The 23,170-nt window shown below is 36.2% G+C and overlaps 1 protein-coding gene across 4 annotated transcripts in view; it reads left to right on the forward strand.

Moving 5' to 3' along the window:
* The window catches only part of PEX5L (peroxisomal biogenesis factor 5 like), a 250,898-nt gene that overhangs the window by 20,890 nt on the left and 206,838 nt on the right, over window positions 1-23,170 (forward strand). Inside the window, exon 2 of one of the 4 annotated variants that reach the window (XM_060298388.1) lies at window positions 13,809-13,848. The exons of the other annotated variants lie outside the window; for them this stretch is intronic. The gene's annotated coding sequence lies outside the window, so the exon portion shown is untranslated. The remainder of the gene's footprint in view (window positions 1-13,808; window positions 13,849-23,170) is intronic. 4 annotated transcript variants of the gene reach the window in all.

Raw genomic sequence — 23,170 nt, forward strand, 5'->3', positions numbered from 1 at the left:
CTAACATTGACTTATTAGAGAACAAAAAAAGATGATGAGATGGGGTGAACGTTTACGCATTTATCCATGCATCCTTTAAGTAAGCATAATTGTACAAGTGAATCACAATCTACATAAAAACTTAAAAATCCAGAGACTTAGAGTTCAAATTCTTGACTTTATTCCCAACTATGACTCTGTATGGCTTTAAATAGTCTATTTGATCCATTCGAAGGCCCTGTCCACAGCTTGTAGGATGCTACCCCACTTAGTAATGGAAAAGATCATTTGTTGCTTCTTCATTCTCACTTCCCACCCCCTTGTGCACACAATTAAAATAGACACCAATACATAGAGCTTGAAGAAATGCTTTCTTCTTATTGACCATTCACACCTGACTGTAAAATGTGTTGGTTACACTGAATTCTGAGGCTCCAAAATGCCTTTAAAGGAGCAACCCAGGGCTTCCCTGGTGGCACAGTGGTTGAGAGTCCGCCTGCCGATGCAGGGGACACGGGTTCGTGCCCCGGTCTGGGAAGATCCCACATGCCGCAGAGCGGCTGGGCCCGTGAGCCATGGCCGCTGAGCCTGCGCGTCCGGAGCCTGTGCTCCACAACGGGAGAGGCCACAACAGTGAGAGTCCTGCGTACCACAAAAAAAAAAGAGCAACCCAGAAGCTCTAGCCATGCTGTCCTGCATCACAACAAATATCCCAGACAACTTGAATAAATTGAATCTGCAACAATCTCCAAGAGCCATTCCAGAGGCAAGGGGAGCCCTTTGAGAAGCAGAGCAACTGGATGTCACCAGCCAGGGCAGGCAGGCGTGGGCGACAGACTTGTTGGGAACAGTCTAAATGCTGTACCTCAAGCCTTCTGTGAAGTGTCTGCTGCTCTTCAGAGCAGCAGCCAGTCTCCTATCCCAGCGGTCGAGGTCTCCAGGTCAACAGAAGCTCTCCTCCTCCCCCGCTAAAAACAGACCAAACAAAAGGCAAGTTTGGAAAGAGCTGCACAGTCACAAGTGTTTGTATTGTCTTTAACCAGAACCTCTCACTAAAAAAAGAAAATCATGTTCTGATTTATAGCGTAGTTTATGTTCATGACACTGTTGTCAAGTCAGAAGGAAAGATCATGTCACTAACAGAGGCACAGATTGTTAGTTACTTAGCATTTCTGGTAATTGTCGGTTACAACTGTTAGTGGCAAAGCCAGGACTAGCTTCCCAATGCTACAGTTAGTGTTATTTCCTTTAAAATATGCTTGCAGGAACTACACACTGGCCAAAACAACTTCAGCCCATTTAATAATAAGGTTAACACAGACCTACCAAATGATGGAAAAAATGCAAGTATAAAACTAATCATAACAGCAATTGGTACATGTGTTTTGTTTTTATTCATATAAGGTATATGGTATCTAGGTGTGAAATCAGAGCACAACCTTTGGAGGAAAAGGGGATTCTCAGGTAGTGTATATGTTCCATACAGTACCTGACACGCTGTAAAACCATAATAATATAAATGACTGAAATCCAATTTATTTTCTGGCCACACTCCCAGGAAATCTTATCTGATTTTGAAACTGTTGGTGCTAAAATAAAATCCAAGAAACATAGCAGAATAAAAAATAGATCTCTTCAGCAAATCTGATATCCACGTACCCTGAGTCTTCATTCCTCATCTTACTTTTTCTTTATTTTGAAACCTGATTCCTTTCTCTGAAACTAAACATTTCTGAAAGGCGTATATCTAAGTTGTGTTGTTAGAAGTAAATGGTCATTCATTCGTTATCAAATATTTTTGAGCACCTCTTTTTATGGAAACGAAGCTTTATGATACTCCTTCTCCTTAGGGAGTTTTTAATTTATCTGAAAAGACACAAGAAAACTTACATAGCAAGATCAGATTTAAATAAAATAAGGAAACAATTCAAGAATTTTACAAGGCAATATAATTAAATGTGAAGTATATGGAAAATAAGCATTTAAAAATATGGCTCAGTTGCACATGACTTACAGAAGTAGTATACTCAGTTTGAGAGTAAATTAGTAAACCATATTTACAGTGTTTTGAATTAGGTGTCAAAAAATAGTCCCCAATCAAATATAATAGTTTAAATCTTTTTCTTGGTTGAAAATGGTAGGTTTTTACTGACCACAGCTTTAAAACACATTTTAGAAATGTAAAAAGGGAGAGAAATCTGTGAAGCCATCCTGGGGCTTGAATTAGTAATCCATATATTCATTTTTTTGTTTTTATTTCATACCCTAGATGTTATGCGAGAAAAAATGTCCCTTTCCCAAAACAGCAGAGAGAAAATTATTAAAGGTATTTCTGCCTAGGGATAGGTAAACTTTTGAGTTTGGTAAACTGCCACTTCATTCAAAAGTCAAAAATATAGTGATATAGTAGTTATCCTGATTTCCTTCATACAAAAAATTAGTCTCAAGTCTATAAACAAATCTTTTTTTCCTTTTATCATGACACAGCAATTTACCCACTAGAGAAAATCTTTTATAGAAGTTAACCCAGTATAAAATTTCGCTGTGGAATAATAACTTCATATATAAATATAACATGTTAATGAACATTAATTACTTTTTACAATAAAAATTTTCGAAATAAGATTTTAAGTTAAATATTTTTCTTCATGAATCAGTAATGCTCTATTCTTCAGGATTCCCATTGATTTAGGTATTGATTAACAAAGAAAACAACTCAGAGGATAAATGCAAAATTATTTATATCTATAAAAAGTGTTCAGACATTGATGGAAATAAATTAAATAAAATAATAAACAGCAACATTTAAGAAAAATACTTTAAAACTAAATATAATATTTACATCCTAAAAGTGATTTAAAAAAATCCACCAGCAGTCCTCTGTCTGAGACCTTGGCAGCTCAGCATCCTTCAGCTCAGAGTAAAGGGCAAGACCAGGCGTTTACTGGCGCACAGCACTTCCGGAACTAACCCTGGCTCTGGCTGCTCTAGTGGGACACACCTGCTTCTCTTGAGAGACAAAGCAGCAATCATTTTCTATGTTGTTCTTCCCTGGACAGATAACCTAACTAGATATATTCAAGGACAAATTAAACAACCAAATTAAAGGTCACTTGAGGATAGGAGTTCCGTGTTAGCACCTTGTGCATTTCATCTGTTTTAAATCGAAATTCCTTAAAGACAGGATCATGAACATTCATATACAGAGAGAAATGGATATAGATATCAAAAAAATATTTCAAAGCACTGAGCTGACATCTAGTTAATAGGAAGTTAACTTAAATAGTAGAAATACCAGTGAGGATTTATATAAAACGTTGAATGCTATGATCTAACCATCAGTCAAAGTCATTCTTCACTGTGGTGTGACCTCCCACATTTTCCTGGGGATGAGATTCAGGTACTAGAATAAAATGAAGGATAGAATCAAGGACAAAAAGATGAGATATTACATGTTGTTGTTGGTGGTGGTATTATAGCCTTTACTTCTTGCTTTTTATGGAAAGGAATGTTTTTCCCTGCTTACTTATGCCCATTTGTTGTCTAAATCACTATTAGCCATTATTTTTCTGTCTTTATAAACTTAAGCTCAAATACCTCCATTATATTTTTCTGTAATTTCACACGTTGATTATTCATTCCATGTTTACTCTTTTATTTATTATACACTGATTAAGTGCCTATGCATCAAGAGAAAAGTCCCAACAATTTGTTTCAAATCTCTCTTATCATTGTCTTCCATTCTTCTAACTACAGTCCTCTCTACAATTTGGTTTCCTCACCTGAATAGCGAGGAAATTAACATACAGAATGGTCTGAGGGCCCCTCCAACTCTGAAATTCTAGTTCAATACAGTAAGACATCAGGGTTGCTGCTTTGTTTGGGTTTTTAATAAGACAGGATGATTAGCACTTTAAAGAACATCTCACTGTGTGAGACAATTACGGATGCCTGTACCATGAATGGAGCTTATTCTTCTTATTCGGTTATACAGAGAACAGGTAGTGTATAACATTACATCATAATTTAAAACAAAACAAAGACAAAAAAAACACCTTATTTTGGAGAAAACACATTTTCTGTATATTATAATTAAATTCCAGTATCTCATTCTCTAACTTGGCAAAGATGGAATTTGAGCCCAGAAAATCTGGCTCCAGAGTCTACCCACTTGTGTACAATATTATTAAACAAGAATTTTTAAGCATTTATTGGAGTGTTAGCAGCAAAGAATGCAAAGATGAATGAGGTATGGTCCTGTCCTCAAGGGGATTACAGAGCCAGCTCATCTTTCAGCAAAGCATTTCTCCAAGGCTCTGCTAAGGAAGAAGACAGAGCCCTTTCCACCTGGAATCCCCATAGCATTACATCCGTTCCTTTCTCACAGCACTTTTACAAGTGGGTTATTGTTATTTGTGTTCACCTCTCAGATCCTTTACTTGAAAGGAATATACCTTATTCACGTTTATACTCTATGTTGATGCTGTAAAATGGTTTTAAAATAATGGAAAGAATACACTGATGTTTACATGTAGCCAGCATATTATGGTAAGTACAGTGCAGGGATGAAATAAGAGCCTTTGTGAAATAGCTGCAATTGCGAGATCAAAATTACCATAATAATCCCGATTCAGATTTCAGGGTGGTTGGGTTTTTTCCCCTCCCAGAAGAAGAAATAATTTAATGGAAGAGAGTTGTCTTATTTTTTCAATAAGGTTATATAAGATAGAGCACCCTTTTTTATTACGCATTTTTAAGAGTATCCTTATATGACCTAACAGTTTAGCTTCTGGGGACTTCCCTGGTGGCGCAGTGGTTAAGAATCCACCTGCCAATGCAGGGGACATGGTTCAATCCATGGCCCGGGAAGATCCCACATGCCCCGGAGCAGCTAAGCCCGTGCACCACAACTACTGAGCCTGTGCTGTAGAGCCCGCGAGCCACAACTACTGAGCCCGCGAGCCACAACTACTGAGCCCACGTGCCACAACTACTGAAACCTGCGCACCTAAAGCCCGTGCTCTGCAACAAGAGAAGCCACCGCAATGAGAAACCAGCGCACCACAACAAAGAGTAGCCCCCACTCATCGCAACTAGAAAAAGCCCGTGTGCAGCAACAAAGACCCAGTGCAGCCAAATAAATTAAATAAATAAATAAATTTATAAAAAAGAAAAAAAGAGTTTAGCTTCTGTTAAGCCAGACTACTTTCTGTGGTTTTTTGTTTGTTTTTGTTTTGTTTTTCTAACAAGTTCCCAGATTTAAATTTCCAACATGCTTTCTGGAAACTATAACCTATGAGTTTGTTTTATAATTTTAAAATTTTATTTTATAATTTTATTTGAAGTAATAGCTCTGCATGCCTGTAATAGCTCTGCATGCCTGTAATTTGGGAATTTTGAGTCTCCTTTCTTTGCCTATTCTTAGCACTAAAGTCACGCACATTGTACATTGTCCCTTAATTGAAGCACAGAATCAGAAGGATGGTTCCTTCCTCAACTAATAATTTCCTAAGGGAGACCTGCTGATATGTCACAGAAAACATAAAACATATTTCATTAATTTTCATTCTGCTCTCAGACTCTTCAAGGTCATAAGCTTGGATGTGTTATCACATTTCCCATCCGATGATGCTAAGATTTCTCAATGCCACCAGTCTATACTGGCAGTTCTGGCAGTTCACAATGGAATGTGATAAACAGACATGTAGAGAAGTTCAACAAAACTTAAGGGGCAATTAAAAATTAAGATTTTTGTTTCTGATCGTAGAAGTCATACATGGTCATTGTAGAAAATTTGGACAATAAAGAAAGAAAGAAATACAAAGTCATTCACAATATGATAATTATTAATTTTTAGTCATTTTTCCTGGACTATTCTTTCTGTAATTGGATCTGAATATCCTCAGGATACCATGAAATGCTAATTACATTTCATTCCAATTATCTGCTGTGTGCCACCCAAGTGCTAGGAACTGAGCAGCCAGAGGCAGCTGTGGGCTTCAGAGCCTCCTGGAGTAGGCAGATTAGTGCCAGAGCACAGGGAAGGGCCCTAAATCATACCTGAGTGGGATGCAGGGTCAGAGGGGCCTTCCCAGAGGAAGGCCCTCACTGAGAACTAAGGGACATGCCAGAGTTAGTGAGGGAAGGAGGAAAGGCCCCAAGAGGCTGGCGAGAGAGGGCAATGAAAATGTGTCCACGGCTCACAAATTGAATATGAGGGGTGAGAGAGGACAAATGGGCAGGGTCCACCTGGTATGAAGTTTCGTGGACCATGGTGAAGATCATGGACTTTGTGCTGAGGGCAATGGGGAGCCATAGAGGGTAAACAAGGGACACAGTGCTGCAACAATGGAGAATGGATTGGTGAAGGGGGTAAGAGTGGAGGCCAGGAGGCCAGTGAGGAGAGGATGGGACAGTTTCAAAGAGAGGAATGAGAGTATATCAAAATAGCCAACCTTTACAGGATGCTTACTATATACCAGGCATTCTACTAAGCATGTCACATACCTTATTGAACTTAACTCTCTCTGGAAATGAAGTTCTAAGGGAATGCTTTGTAGTTCCAAGCTATAGTTAAAGATACCAAGTAGAATCAAGACTAATAGTCTTAGCAAGTGATCCAAAAATTATGGAAAACAAGTATTAAAATGATAAAGGTTAAGACATGAATTTAGGAATTTTATAATAAAAGTAAAAATTTTAAATATAGTAAAACTTATAAACTTATGTATTCTTAAAGAATAAGGTGAGGATTAAGTTTTTTTATCCCCAAAAAACGTTCTTTGCCATCATTTTGAGTTACTGAGACCTAATCTGAAGGTGAGAAAAATTAAAGTATTGAAAATTTTATTTTTTAAATAATGTTTATTAGAGTATAGTTGATTTACAATGTTGTGTTAGTTTCAGGTGTACAGCAAAGTGTACACCTCAGCCCCCCCTTATCCCCTGGAAACCATAAGTTTGTTTTCTACATCTGTGCCTGTACTTCTGTTTTGTAAATAAGTTTATTTGTACCCTTTTTTTTAAGATTCCACATATAAGCGATATCATATGATATTTGTCTTTCTCTGTCTGGCTTACTTCGCTCAGTATGACAATCTCTAGTATGTCTCAGTATGACAATCCATGTTGCTGCAAATGGCATTATTTTGTTCTTTTTTATGGCTAAGTAATATTCCATTGTATAGGTGTACCACATCTTCTTTATCCATCCCTCTGTTGATGGGCATTTAGGTTGCTTCCATGTCCTGGCTATTGTAAATAGTGCTGCATTGAATATTTGGGTTCATGTATCCTTTCAAATTATGGTTTTCTCCAGGTATATGCCCAGGAGTGGGATTGCTGGGCCATATGGTAGTTCTATTTCTGTAGTTTTTTAAGGAACCTCCATACTGTTCTCCATAGTAGCTGTACAAATTTACATTCCCACCAACAGTTTAGGAGGGTTCCCTTTTCTCCACACCCTCTCCAGCATTTACTGTTTGTAGATTTTTTGACAATGGCCCTTCTGACTGGTGTAAGGTGATACCTCTTGTAGTTTTGATTTGCATTTCTCTAATAATTAGTGATGTTGAGCATCTTTTCATGTGCTTTTTGGCCATCTGTATGTCTTCTTTGGAGGAATGTCTATTTAGATCTTCCACCCATTTTTTTTATTGGGTTATTTGTTTTTTTTTTTTTTTTGATATTGAGCTGCATGAACTTTTATTTATTTTGGAGATTAATCCCTTGTCAGTTGCTTCATTTGCAAATATTTTCTCCCATTCTAAGAGTTGTCTTTTTGTTTTGTTTATGGTTTCCTTTGTTGTGCAAAAGCTTTTGAATTTAATTAGATCCATTTTTTTATTTTTGTTTTTATTTTCATTACCTCAGGAGGTGGATCAAAAAAGATCTTGCTGTGATTTATGTCAAACAGCATTCTGCCTGTGTTTTCCTCTAAGAGTTTTATAGTGTCTGGCCTTATACTTAGGTCTTCAATCCATTTTGAGTTTATTTTTGTGTATGGTGTTAGGGAGTGTTCTAATTTCATTCTTTTACATGTAGCTATCCAGTTTTCCCAGCACCACTTATTGAAGAGACTGTCTTTTCTCCATTGTATATCCTTGCCTCCTTTGCCATAGATTAGGTGACCGTATGTGCATGGGTTTACCTCTGGGTTTTCTATCCTGTTCCATTGATCTATATTTCTGTTTTTAATGCCATTACCATACTGTTTTGATTACTGTAGCTTTGTCATATAGCAACACAAACAGATGGAGAGTGATACCATGTTCTTGGATTGGAAGAATCAATATTGTGAAAATGACTATACTACCCAAAGCAATCTACAGACTCAATGCAGTCCCTATCAAATTACCAACGGCATTTTTCACAGAATTAGAACAAAAAATTTTACCGTTTGAATGGAAACACAAAAGACCCGAATAGCCAAAGCAATCCAGAGAAAGAAAAATGAAGCCGGAGGAATCAGGCTCCCTAACTTCAGACTAAAGTACTGAGAATTTTAAACGTACACGTGCATGCACAGACACAGAGACTTACACTCATACATGTTGCAGTTAATACTTGAACATGACTAAATGTATCCTGGACAATACACTGTTGTGCATATTCTTTATTAAAAATCAAGCATTTATAGTTTTATATTTGTATAAAGTCATTCTTACATCTTAAATTATATAAAAATAAATACTAATTTACTCAAGGGAACAAAGCTGATCATTCTTCCTAAAATGAAAACAATCTAGAAAAAGGTACTGCTATGAAAGCTACAGAAAGCTCAATTGAGAACCATTTGCAATTTCTTACTGAAGATTGCTGAATAATTAAAAAAGAAATTCCCTTAGTAACATAATTGTGAATAGAATTCTATTCTTTTTTAGCTCCATGGAATGAGTACTTGATTTTTCATTGTGATTCAGAGAGATACATTTAAAAATTAACTCTGCATCCCAAAGAATAGTTTGATCATATAAAGTCAGAAAATCTTCACTAAAATAAAAACATTTAAAAGGGATTACCATAGGTAATTTAATATATTCTTCCCATGTATGCTATATATTCCATTTGCTGGAATTTATCATTCTATTGCATAATATATATTCCATAAAATGAAGTTCATTAACCTTTTTATTTCCTCCTTATTGTTGAATTCTTTTGTCTATTTTTATGTCATCATCTTACTAAATAAAGCATGTTAAACATAAACTTAAACATAATTCAACTATTTTTTGGTAGACCTGAACTAGGGACAACATTTTAAACATCAGTTCTCCTTGCTGAGTATTGTAATCATATAATTCTTCTAAAGAAGATATTAGGCTTAAATTGCACTGACTCCAAAACAAAACCTACCAATTTGGGGTTGTTGCTTTCCTTTTATTTATATAGTCATTTATTTATATTTAATGAAATCTCTATTATCAGTTTGTTGTGATAGAGATGGTGAGAGAGGGAGATTATTTACCTCTTTCTCATAAAAAGATTGTACAAAAATACTCTACTTATTGCATATTGTTTTATGCTAGTGTTCAGGTAACCTTAAATATATCGTTGTTGATAGATGTTAGCATTAAAATATCAATAAGGCAAAATATCTTTCTATTATCATAACATTTACAAGTAAATTAAACTGAGAATGCTTTTCTTCCTTGCTCATCTCAGAGTAGTTTTTAAAAGTCTAATTACAGATTGTATCACTACTCTGTGAGGGGCTGTTTACCAAACCTGGGGCAAATGGGATTACCATGAAGGTGATGGATATAAAGCCATTTAAAAATTAAGTTATTTTAGGCTCCATGATTCTCTTCCACTAGACAAATTGCCATAAGATGATGAGAGGAGAAAATAAAATTAAAGGGGTAGGATTGTTTCTTTCTATAAGGATTCCAGCTGCCAAGTTAGATATTGAATTTTATGGTTTCTTCGCAGACAGGCAGTGCTAAGAAGCTATGCTCGTCATCATTCTTGCCTTCCAAAGTTCAGCGCCTGGTTTCTCTTTGCCTTTGAAAAACTCTTACTCTTTTCAGTCTTCTGGAGTTTAAAAAATAGCCCTTTAAATGTGGTCTGTTGTTATTTCTTTGAAAAGGATAAAAAGAGAAGGGGGAGGAAGGAAGGGACAAAAGAGCGAGTAAGGGATCACTCAAGAATTGAAACTTACAGTGCAGTCATGAGAAGTAAAAGACTGCATCAGCAAACTACATCTTATTTGCATTCAAAATCAAGGATTCTATTTCCTTTAAAGTCACTGAAGCAAATTATCACAAAGACGTTCTAAACAATGCTCTTTATAATTTTCTATAATGGCAAAAGTTGGGAAGGAGAAAAAGGTCACATTATCCAAATGCTTGGCAACTTCTGAATTATTAGGTATCTTAGAAACCATAAGTCACGTGCATTTCCCCAGTCATCTTTTTAGGAGAGGATGCTACCGTTTTCTTATAATATAGCTTACATTGCCCTTTTTGGTAATTAGTGTAATTTGACACATTTTAAGATAATGAAGCCACCTGCTCTGAATAGCTAAATCACCATTAATGCTTAAAAGCTTTTCTCTCAGCAGCAAAAAGATATGAAGGAACTTCTAATCCAACTTTGCCTTTGATGTTTCATTTCCCGGAGAGTTTTTAGAATCTCCATGGTTTGGATTTCAGTAATACACTGTAATTGACAACTAACCTTGTTTTAGGTGGAGATCGCCAAGGAAGTTTTTCAAGGTGTGTTAGTTTCATGTAGTTCACAGAGTATTGACTGGACAGAAGGGAGGATGTGGATGGATGCAGTCTTTTACTGTGTCCAGCCCTGTGTGAGGTGCTGTCACTTTTGCATCTTAGTTAAATGGCACATCTTGCTCGAGGGCACATAAGCTAACCAGTGGAGGATCCTGTATTGAACACAGGTATCCTATTGACCAGCACCCTGTCCACTACTCCTTGCCAATTCTCTGTTATTATTTAACCCAGTTTATAAGGAAGGTTAAAAAGGAGTAATTTTTTTAATACTTCAATGAATCACACTAAATTAATAATAGTGCCACAAAATATACACAGGAAAAGACATTTGGGACAATGAAATATGGCAAAGATGAAAAAAAGAGGATATTATTGAAGTTCTTAAATGAAATAACATTTTTATACAGATGAAAGTATAAGATTGTATGCAGATGAGAAAGTGTACAGATGCGAAAGCAGTTAGCTGAAGAATATCAGTTTTAGACATATTTTAATTTCATTTGCCTTAAACATAAGTGAACTAGGAGAAAATATTAGTTGCTGAGTCATTTGGTAAACCACACCTGTGATTCACTTTTGCCCCAACAGAGTAGTGGTTATATATTTTCAGTGGATAATTAATATTTGAGAAATTTGTCAACACAAATTTCTCAGCATCAGTACTGTTAACATTTTAGGCCCAATAATTAATCCTGTGTTGTGCGGGGCTTCCCTGGGCATTGTAGGATGTTTAGCAGCATCCCTTCCATCCACCCACTAGATGCCAGTAGCACCCTCCCAGTTCTGACAATCAAAACTGTCTCTAGGCCTTGCCAGATATCCCCTGGGGGCAAAATCACCCTCTGTGGAAAACCACTGGAGTAAACAATAGGCATATAGTTTACTTCCATATGCCTATGGCCAGGCGTATAGAAGTAAACTAAACAAAGACCCTGATCTCATAGAAATTACAGTGAGAGAGAGATGGAAAAAGGAAAGACAACTATATAATGCGGTGACAAGCGCTGGAAAGAAAAATAAGGCAGGATAAAAGCATAAAGAATAATGTGGATGATACTTAGATCAGCACTCTCCAAGGAGGTGTCTTGAGCAGAGACCTAAGGTGAGATGTGAATATCTGGAGGAACAGTGTTTTAGGTGGATGGAATAGCAAGTGGGAGAGCCCTGAGGCAGGACCAGTTTGGGATGTCTGAGACTAGCAAGAAGCCAGTTGTTGCTAGAGCTGAGTGAGCAGGTGAAAAGAAGTAAAGGGTAAAGTAACCAAGGCAAGAAAAGACCAGATCATGCAGAGACTTCTAGATTAGCTCTGCCCAACAGAACTTGCTGCCATGATGAAAATCCTCCACATATTATACTGCCCAAAACAGTAGCCACTGACCACATGTGGCTATTGAGCTCTAGAAATATGGCTACTCTAAGTGAGAAAATGAATTTTTAATTTTATTTTACTTTAACTGATTAAAATGTACTTAGATATATGTGATGAACTACTGTATTGAACAGTGCAAGTCTAAACCATAAGGACTTTGGATTTTATTCTAAATATGAGTCAAAAAAAAAAACTACTAGAAGAGTTTGAGCAGAGGAAAGACATGATCTCCTTAGCTTTAAAAGGACAGTAAAGATCGTAAAATTCAATATATGTTTCCCCATTTCCAGAGATCAGATCTAAATCTAGTGAGAACCTCAACTAAATAACACATGATGGGTTCCTACAATTCATTATAATCTCACCATTTTCAATGCCTATTTTTAACACATTATTTCTCTTCCAATCAGAAAGATTACACTGTCCTTCTACATATATTAAGAAAAAATGTTACCGTTTTATGCTTAAATATTAACACAATAAGAAAAAAATATTAACACAATAAGTTCATGAGCTAAAATTTTATTTTAAAAACATTTTTTAAGCCTTTGGCAGATTTCATAAAATTAATGTAATCTAGATCCTGCATTTACAAAAATATTAAGCAAAATTGTAACTAGTCTGGTTTATCTGAAATACCTAAGTTTTAGATAATTCCAGTCTGTATTTTGCATTTCTTTTATTCAAATCCTTATAGAGTGATTCAGATCAAACAGCTGATGAAGTCAGCTGGATAGTCTGCTTTGTCAAAGTCGTTGATATTCATGCTTGAATGCATAAGAAGTCCACCTGGAGTGCTTTTGAAAGCACAGCTCCCCATTCCAGAGGTTTGATTTCAGTATCCTGGATGGAGCCCAGGGATGTCATTTTTAGCAAAAATCCAGGTAGTTTTGATGCAGCGAGACTGAATCTCTGCAAAAAACAACAGGTTAAGATAGCTCAGTATCAAATTTCCATTTCATTTTGTTTGGTATTTATTTGGGTCCCAGTGTAGTTCTGATATCATTTTCATTCATATTAATATACCTAGTAGTTATGGACATTATGTTAATATTTTGTGAACCACATATATTAATAGTTTCCTTTAGCTTGACTAAAACACTTTATCTGCAATTTGAGTCTCCATTCTCATTTCCAGATTTTACCAAATGGTAAATACAGTAAATATTTTTAATCAATAATTTAAAATGAATTTTCCTTGGCTATCATGAATATAAAACTGTGAAAATATCATCTGAAATGCTTTTACTAAATTTGACCATCTATACACCTAGCAACAGAGGTCTCTAAACAGAGGTCTCTATGGTCTAAGTTTAAGGACCACAGAAATTCGCTGATAAGGTTCTCAGGATTTAATTTTCTAGCCAAGGTTTATTTAAGCAGTTCAAGAGCAAAAAATAAACTTATAGGATGACCTTTGTAAACTCGTACTACTCAAATAATACTACTTCCAAATTGGAAAGGCGCTTCCAAATAGCACTCTCTCTTTATAACTGAAATTGTCAGATCTCTTGTGGAAAAGAAAAACGTTAAGATTCTCTGTATAAATAGTCAAGGGGGATACTGATTGGGATAAAAGCAGTGGTCAGTAGCACTTGCTAGAGCATTACCTCACATGCCTCATTTTTAAATTCAAATCATTATTGTGTAAACTCTCTTCACTTATTTACAGAACAGATTTCTACTAGATTTTGAGAAATTTAACTACTTTTTTAATATTATCATTTTAGAAACCAAAGGGAGCCAAAGTAGCCTGTTAAGGAGCATTAGGTAAGATATAATTATTATTTATTTGTCTTTTGTCCTTCTTGGAAAATTTTTAGGTTAAATTTATGACATTTTCATTTAAAATGTATAAAATTATCTGCCAAATTGAGAAACAGCTGTACTGTAGAATTGAACTTTAATAAAAGATCTGAGGCCTCAGGAGCTTTTAGATATGAAAAGGTTTATTTTTATTAAAGTTTTTATTTTTATTAAATCTTTAAAATAATGAAGGCCTATATATATGGTTTTTTGGTTTACATAGGTTTGGACACTTTATTTGAAAGATTAAAATATCAATAATATAAATTTAATCAAATAATTATAGTATTTTGGTTCTCTGCAGCTTGGTATTAAAATGTATGGAAGTTTAGGGTGGTTTGTTTGTTTGTTTGTTTTTGTTTTGTTTTCAGTGCACAGTCTGAGGCCACAGAAATTAGACAGTCTTTCTTAAAACCTAATATACTCCTCATTCAGTAACACGTAAGCATGGGGCATAATACAGATTGTTCTAATAAAGGATTAAGACCCAGGTGTTTTCTGTGTTTCGCATAGTAGAATGGACTGAGCTAAGCTCCTTTTGGAGACTGAGTTTTCTGAATCAACTTGTTTACAGAGCTGCCAAGACTTCTGGCTCTATTTAGAAAAAAAAGTCTCAATAGCTATTTGAGGCCAGGCTCCAAATACTCACCTGAATTGTGTCAGTTTACATCTCTGCTAATAACTCAGAATGGATTAGATTTATATCACTCTTTTCTCTGTTTGAAAATAGAAACTGTTTGGTCTCATCTATCGTACTTTCCTAGCCTGTGAAATGAATGAAGATTTGTCTAAAGATAATATGCCCTCCAGATTTAACATGCTATTAAAATATAAGATAATTTAGATCTTTATGGGACATTCTGCATTGTGATTGCAATTGTTTCCTGATTTAGCAAGATTATTAACTATACTTGTCAAATTGTTCTGAAAGGAAGTTTTATTATGTTTGCCATTATCTCGGTCTTTATTGTAAAATACTGTGTGTTAGGTGGCCTCTCTACAATTCTAGGGCAGCTGAATGTTCTAGCTGCACTTGAAACTGAAGTAAATATATTTCTTGGTAGAAAAATTAAGAACATACACCCAAAAAGGGTTATACTGATAGAAAAATATAGGTTTGGAAAAATATTTGCAACACAGCTGACAAAGGGTTAATAGCCAAGTCCTCACAAATTGCCAGTAAATTGACCAGCCACCCAACATAAAACTGGGGAAAGGATACAAGGGGGGCTTTCTAGGGGCAAAACTCCAAATGGTCAACAAACATGAAAAGATGTTCAAATTAACTTATAGGGAAATGAAAGACATCACTTTATAACCATCAGACCAAGAAAAAAATGTAAAGCAGTTAATACCTATTGCTCTCAAGAACGGAGGAAAGGTATAATCATATAATTATGATCTAGCAAAATTTTAAACAATTTTAAAATTAAAATTGTGTATACTTTTTTATTCTGCAATCCTACTCCTAGGAATCTATCCCATAGAACTAAAACAACCAGAACCTAAGAAAACATGCACAAAGATGCTAGTTGCAACATTGTTCAGAACTGAGGGGGAAGAGGGAACCAAGTGAATGCCCATTTTAAAAAATGGTTGAAAGGTCACGGTACATCCATACCTAGAATAACATGCAAGCCTTAAAAATAACGAACTGGAGCTGCGAAGGTTAATTTAGGTGATTGTTTATGAGGCATAATGGTGAGAGAAAAAAACAGGACACAGAGAAGTGTCATATATTATTTGTAAGATGTAAGGCAATGACAATCTTAGCTAATATATATGTGTATATGATTAAATGTACTTAACTACAAATAAGTGTGTTTGACTATAACTGTGGCTAAAATAGAGAAAATACATATTGCATTGTTAATTATGAATGAGATGGATAGTATCTATATTTGGCGATATGAATATATTGGGAGGCAGGAGGAGTACGCAAGCAAAAAAACACAAAAACAAACAACAACAACAAAAACAAACAAAATAAAGGCTAGACTATAAAAATAACACTTATTATATCATCCCATAAAAGTATTTGTCGGGCTTCCCTGGTGGCGCAGTGGTTGAGAGGCCACCTGCTGATGCAGGGAACACAGGTTCGTGCCCCGGTCTGGGAGGATCCTGCATGCTGCGGAGCGGCTGGGTCCGTGAGCCATGGCCGCTGAGCCTGCGCGTCCGGAGCCTGTGCTCCGCAGCAGTGAGAGGCCCGCGTACCGCAAAAAAAAAGTATTTGTCAACATCCACATATGTTTAAAATATTTAACTTAAAATGATTAAAACAATGTTTTCAAATCAAATTCACAGATCATTGCTTGAGAGCACAACGAAAAATAAATATAGCTAACGTTATTTATCAAGCCCCCTCCAAAGGGTGTGCACATAGCTGTAGCTATAAGGACATGGTTTGAAGCCTTATTTTATAAGCGATGACAACAAAATTCAATAAAAACTTAAAATGGCCATCACTAGTGATAAACTATGTAACATTGCATAGCCACTGAAAATGATGCTGTAGAAGTATGCATGTTTACAGGAAGGAAGCTCATAATATATTAAATCAAGAAAGCAAGGTATAACATTATATATATATATTTTTTTTTGTTCCCTTATCATTTTTGTATCTATAAAAAACTGGAAAAAAATGAGCAAAATAAGAAATTATTGATCAGCTGGATTTCATTAAAATTAAAAACTGCTCTGCAAAAGACAATGTCAAGAGAATTAGAAAAAGCCACAGAACGGGGAGAAAATATTTACAAAAGATACATCTGATAAAAGACTATTATCCAAAATATACAAAGAACTCTTAAAACTCAATAATAAGAAAACAAACAATTTGATTAAAAAAAAAAAATGGGCCAAAGACCTTAAGAGACATCTCACCAAAGAGATACACAGGTGGCAAATAAGCATATGAAAAGATGCTCCACATCACATGTCACCAGGGAAATGCAAATAAAATCACAAGATACCACTATACACCTATGAAACCCTGATAACACCAAATGCTGGTGAGGATGTGGAACAACAGGTAGCTCTCATACAGTGCTGTTGAGAAGGCAAAACCGTACAGCCACCTTGGAAGATAGTTTGGTGATTTACCAAATTAAACATACTCTTACCATACGATCCTGCAACCACACTCCTTGGTATTATTCACCCAAAAGAGTTGCAAACTTACATTCACACAAAAACATTCACAGGGATATTTATAACAGCTTTCTTCATAATTGCTAAAACCTGGAAGCAACCAAGATGTCCTTCAATAGGTGAATGGATAAACGGTGGTACATCAAGACAGTGTAGTGTTACTCAGTGCTAAAAAGAAATGAGCTATCAAGCCAGGAAAAGACATGGAGGAACTTTAAATGCATATTACTAAATGAAAGAAGCCAATCTTAAAAGGTTACATACTGTATGATTCCAACTATATGACATCTAGAAAAGGCAAAACTATGGAGACAAAATGACCATTTGTTACACTTCCACTGCATCTCCTGGTTTACCTACTCCAGCTCTGGCATAAAATCATTATTTGATAAACACACTGGTTGATTTTTAGTCACTCAACTAAATCTTTAGCTTCATTTTTTTCTCCCATCTGTAATGTTGGGGGAACAGAGGTTAGACTAAATTTTCTTTAGATGTTCCTTTCAGCTATGGAAATTAAATAAGTTTGCTTCTACATTTTCTCATTTGTACATGGCTTGAATAAACCTTTAACAATCTAATAATCAGGATACTTCTATGAGGCTGGGCAGAATAGATTATATCAAGTAACACTTCAGAGCATATCTGCTTTGTATATGTCTACTCTGTCTTCATTTTAATCACTAGACTACTTGCTCTCTGAGGGCACTATCTGGGTGGGATTCACTCACGTTCCTCACAAAGTCTCACACATAAGTAGGGCTCAGGAGGTGACATCATTCATATCTCCTTCTATTTTTTAAGAGCAAAACCAAATATCTAGTATACTAGTTTCATAAGTAAACACAATGGCAATTAAATATCTAGGAGACAGGATAGTCTAGATTTGATTTGTTGGTATCAAGCAAATGACTAAAATAAATATACTTTGTTACATGCTTTGTATGATTTACTTTCTTGAATTAAAAAAATACTGTGAGTTTTAGAGAGAAGCGAAAGAGAGAGAAAGAGGGAGGATAGTATGATCTTAGAAATGATTTAGGCAGCAGAAGAGCTTTGCCCATTTATACACAGATGGAAAGAACTGAGGGAGAGGGAGAGATGGAAGATGCAGGTGAGAGAATAATTGGTGAAGCAAAGTAGCAAAATCTGTGTGAGGGAAATGACATCTGAACCAGAGGTGAAGAGCTTCATCCTGTCAGGCAATGTTTTCTCCTAAAAATAGGCAAGAAGGAAGAACCTCAAAATGAAGACCCAGAGATGAACGGATGGAAAGAAAAGATATTGAGGTCTTAAACATCTCAGAAAGCAGCTCTGGTTAGGCCCCAGGCAAAGGGCTTAGTCTTTGTGGCAATGCTGATAAGAACTTGCCAGCTGCTATGAGGACCCACCTGTTATACAATAGCATGTGTCTATAGTGGATACAGTCACCTTGGCCTTGTGTCTTTGCTCCAACATTCTGATCTCACATACCCGACCCAGGCCTGCAATGATGGTTACACTTGACCATATCCTGTGATGCAACACATAGGAGAACCCTCCAACTGCTCAGCCCCAGATTTAGAAATTTGTGTCAAAAAGGATTTCAGTATATCAGTTTGTACTTTATTGGACAGCTGTAATACAGGGAGCAGCAAAGTCTAAAGACCTGTGCTAACAGGAGCCACACGCTCTTTTTTCCCAGTGCTTCACCTCCCTGTTGTAGACATTAATAAATCTGCCCTCTAAGGTCTTCCCTGGTGGCGCAGTGGTTAAGAATCCGCCTACCAATGCAGGGGACACGGGTTCGAGCCCTAGTCGGGGAAGATCCCACATGCCGCAAAGCAACTAAGCCCATGCACCACAACTACTGAGGCTGCACTCTAGAGCCCGTGAGCCACAACTACTGAACCTGCATGCCACAACTACTGAAACCCACATGCCTAGAACCTGTGCTCTGCAACAAGAGAAGCCACCGCAGTGAGAAGCCTGTGAAGCCCACACACCACAACGAAGAGTAGACCCCACTCGACCCAACTAGAGAAAGTACGGGCACGGCAACGAAGACCCAATACAGCCAAAAATAACCATAAATAAAATTTTTTTAATAAAATAAATAAATCTGCCTTCTGTAATTCAGCCAATTCCCTAATATTTAGAATAGACTCTTGGATTTCATGGGGTCTCTAGACTGATATAGATTGCCCTAAATTTAATCATTTCTTACGTTAGTCAGAAATACAGTTGTTCTGATTGTGAACCACTGCTTACATGGGGACACTGACTTCACTCATGTCATTTTCAACCTTTAGCTGCACATTGGAATCATCTGAGGGGTGTTTTTAAGTGATTACTTTTAAAAAATAATGCTGATGCCCAAGCCTACCCCAGACCAATTGTATCAAAATCTCTAAGAGTGGAACCTGGACATTTGTGTAGAACAAACCCTGGCTCTTCCTTGGGAAAGCTCTCAATACTTAACCTCTCTTTTCCTCAGTTTCCTCATCTGTATATGAAAGTGATAAAGTTGTCATACAGTTATAGTGAGAACTAGGTGAATAAATACATGTAAAATGCTTAGAGTATGCCTGGCCCATCATAAATACTCAGTAAGTGTTATCATTACCTCATAGGGTTATCATGAGAACAAAATAACTATGTGTTCAATAAGTATTAAGCAGATGAATGAAAGAAGTTTGTAAACACTAATGTGCTATTCAAATGTAAAATGTTTGTAATATTTTATGCTGCATGTAGTATACAGGTCTGAATATTACAGAAATTTAATTTTATTTAAATTTTACATTGCTATAATGCCAAGCACAACATATGTGCTTAATTATAGTTTTTAAACTGATTTGGTTACATTTTCAAAGATCTTTACCACCAGAAGCAATTCTGTAATGACTATTGAAAATCTCGTGACAATAAAATGGAGTGGGAAATTTTGGGAAATCATTTTATCTAATGAAATTCTGGAAGACAAGGTACTGGCCTAATTCATTTCTGTGTCTCCTGAGTGTTGTGCAGTGACTGGGGCATATTAGGAACCCGATAAATAGTAGGAAAGTATTGGGAGGTGAAGGTAGGAAGGGGTGTGTGTCTCTTAGTCAAATTTAGGAACCCAAAGGAAAATGTTATGGTTTATGTTCTTAAGGACAAACATGATCTACTTTTTATTCATTTTAACTTTGAACAAGTAACTTAACCTTTCTGTGTGATTCAATTATTTCATCTTTAATATTAACATATGAATTAGTACAACTGTTCTACTTGATTTAACAAATTTGAATGCTTTTTTACAAGTTTAAATTACTCAGTAAAATTGTGGAAATGATAACAGAGAACTGGAAGGGTGGGTTGGTTTGGATTAATTCAGTTGGTTTCATGGGTACGATGGTCATTTAAGATGGGATGGGGGATGCCGATCCTTATCAATCAATTAACTTTTAATATTTACTGAGTGCTTGCTTGGTATCAGAAGCTGCAGTTGGTGCTGGTTGGACAGACAAGGCAAGTGCAGGCCATGGTCCCTGACTGCCTAAAGTCGACAGAGCCAGGCAACTTAGTTCTGTTCCATGGCCTCAGACTTACCCCTACCACTGGTTTCCTTGGAGGCCTGTGTAAAAAATGCCAGTGAATTCAGTCAATTCCAAGATCAGTGCCAGAAAAACCACTCCAAATCCATCCTCTATTCTTTGGAACATAATATGTAAAGTTGTCTTTTAAAGTTTTATCTTGAAATGGCATTTTACTGATTTTTCAGTAAAGAATCTTCCAAAATAGCACAAAGAATATACATCTAAGTTTATTTCTATATAAACACCAACTTGCCAAACACTGGCAATTCCATTCCTTTTGCTGATCTCTTCTTTCAAGTTTATTACTTGTGATTAGGCTCTAACTACTTTTGTGTCTCCACTTTTCACTCCCTTCAATGAATTCTATACCTTGTTGCCTGACTAGTTTTCCTGAACAGGTATTTACACATACACTTAAAGTTGATAAGCACTGACATATTCTTTCTTGAGAAATATATTTTCACATCCAATTTCAACTACTTCTATTTGTTGCATCAGAATGGAGACTTAAGTTTGTTGCATGCAGTCTTCTCTTATATTAAGAAATATTGAGTTTGACAGATATGAAGGAAGTGTACATAGCAGCTTGTGGAAGACCCTAAATCCTCCTCAGTATTTGAATTAATGTTATATCAATATTTTATTAGGCTTAGCTTCTTTCTTTAATTAACAATGGTCCTCTTCTTAATCGCTATAAAATTACTAATTAACTGGCTTCCCAGTAGTTTCAAAAGAAATCATAGAATCAACGATATTAAAGATCATCTAGTATAAACCCTTATTCTGAAAGTGGAAAAGCTGAGCTCAAAAGAGTTGAGATAACCAGCCCACTAAAAAAAAGGGATAAAAACAAGGCTAGGACCCAGATGTTAACACAAACCAAAGTCCTTCTCTACCTACTTTCCAAATCCACCATCTGTAGTCATTTTTTTTCCTGTATCCTTAATATTTTGCATCATCCCTGAAACACACTTTAAAAAATACAGTTTGTGTTAAAAGTAGATTTAACAAAGAGGTGAACTTCAAAAGGGTCAGCAGCGAAGGCTCACTGCTGGGGTTCTGCTCCACTTACTTGACAGCAGCATCTGAGTTCGGTTTAGTTGGCTTTTTGCAAGGGAGAGGCTTTGTCAGGCCAGAACTCTTCCTGTTGGTTTGTTTTAGGTTCACAGGAAAGCAAACCATCAAGGGGATGTTCTGATGTATCCATGAACTGCAGCTAAGCCATTCAGGGTCTTCTTAAAATAAAACTCTGCTGGATTTTCTCAGTACAGCCTTCTAAAAGTTGACACAGCAAGAATTGCTTCTCGCCAGGTTCTATTTTTAAATCCCAGTCCAAAAAAAATTGTTAACTTCAAGACTGAGGTTCTGAACCACCTTTGGTGAACAATCTTGCTAGAAAGACTGCTTAGTGGCTACACACTGTTAACCAGGAAGGAAGGAAAGAAGGGAGGGAGGGAGGGAAGGAGGGAGGGAGGAAGGGAGGAAGGAAGGGAGGGAAAAGATGAGGTGGGAGAGAGGAGGAAAAGGAAGGAAGAGAGGGAAGAAAGAAGGATGAGACAGAAGGAAGGGAAGATATCAGCTAATAATAGCTTTTATTTATTTGAGTATTATATGTGTCAAGCACTGTTCTAAGCACTTTACATGTATTAGTTAAATTTTTTCCCACAACAACTCAAGGAGATAGGTTCTGTTATTATTCTCAGATGAGAAAACTTAGGCATAGAGGAGTTAAGTAACTTGCTCAAAGCCATACAGCTTGTACATGTATTGACCTATCTGGTCACCTCTAAATTTGAATGCAGAGTTGAAGTGTAGGTCAACAGCATATATAGAATGACCTCTGGCTTCCAGCCTGGAAAAGACTGCATTTCTGTTTTTGCTGTTCAGGACCACAATTGTTCTGAAGCTTTTTTATATGTTGTTCATCTATTTCTGTCTTATTGACTGAGCCCTTTCATATTTGGCCTAAGATATGGGTGAAACCCAAGCTACTCTGGCTTTGTGTAGGGTTACACTGTTATGCTAGGTAGGAAAAATAATAATAACAGGACCTAATGTATACTAAGCACTATTCCACATAACTCGGCATATATTATTTCCTACAATCCTTATTTATAGGCAGTGGAAATGGGCTGGGAGAAGTCAAGATCCTTGCTCAGATCCAAAAGGGATGGCCATACTTAGCCCTTGTTCCTACTGTACAAGACCTGAAGTGCATAGCCTATGCTGATGATAACCAAAAAGACTTTTTCCCATCCAAAGATGAAAAAAGAGCAGAGAACATAAGGTTAGCAGACCTAAATTTGATTCTGTTCTAGCACTTTCCAGATGGACAAAGCACTTTTTCTTCTTAGAATCCATTTCCTCTTCTATTAATATAAATAAGGAATATAATACCTACCTTCATGGAATTGCCTAGAAAAAAGGATATAACCTGTGTAATAAGTATTTGTAAACTCTAAAGCTATAATCATTAAATATAATTCAGATATATACTAAGTAACACACAACGCAATTTATCATAAGACTAATTTAATTTTTGACATGGTCTATTATGGAATTTTCCACCAGAT

This window comes from Globicephala melas, chromosome 4 (genome assembly GCF_963455315.2).
Source record: "Globicephala melas chromosome 4, mGloMel1.2, whole genome shotgun sequence".
NCBI classification, from domain to species: domain Eukaryota; kingdom Metazoa; phylum Chordata; class Mammalia; order Artiodactyla; family Delphinidae; genus Globicephala; species Globicephala melas.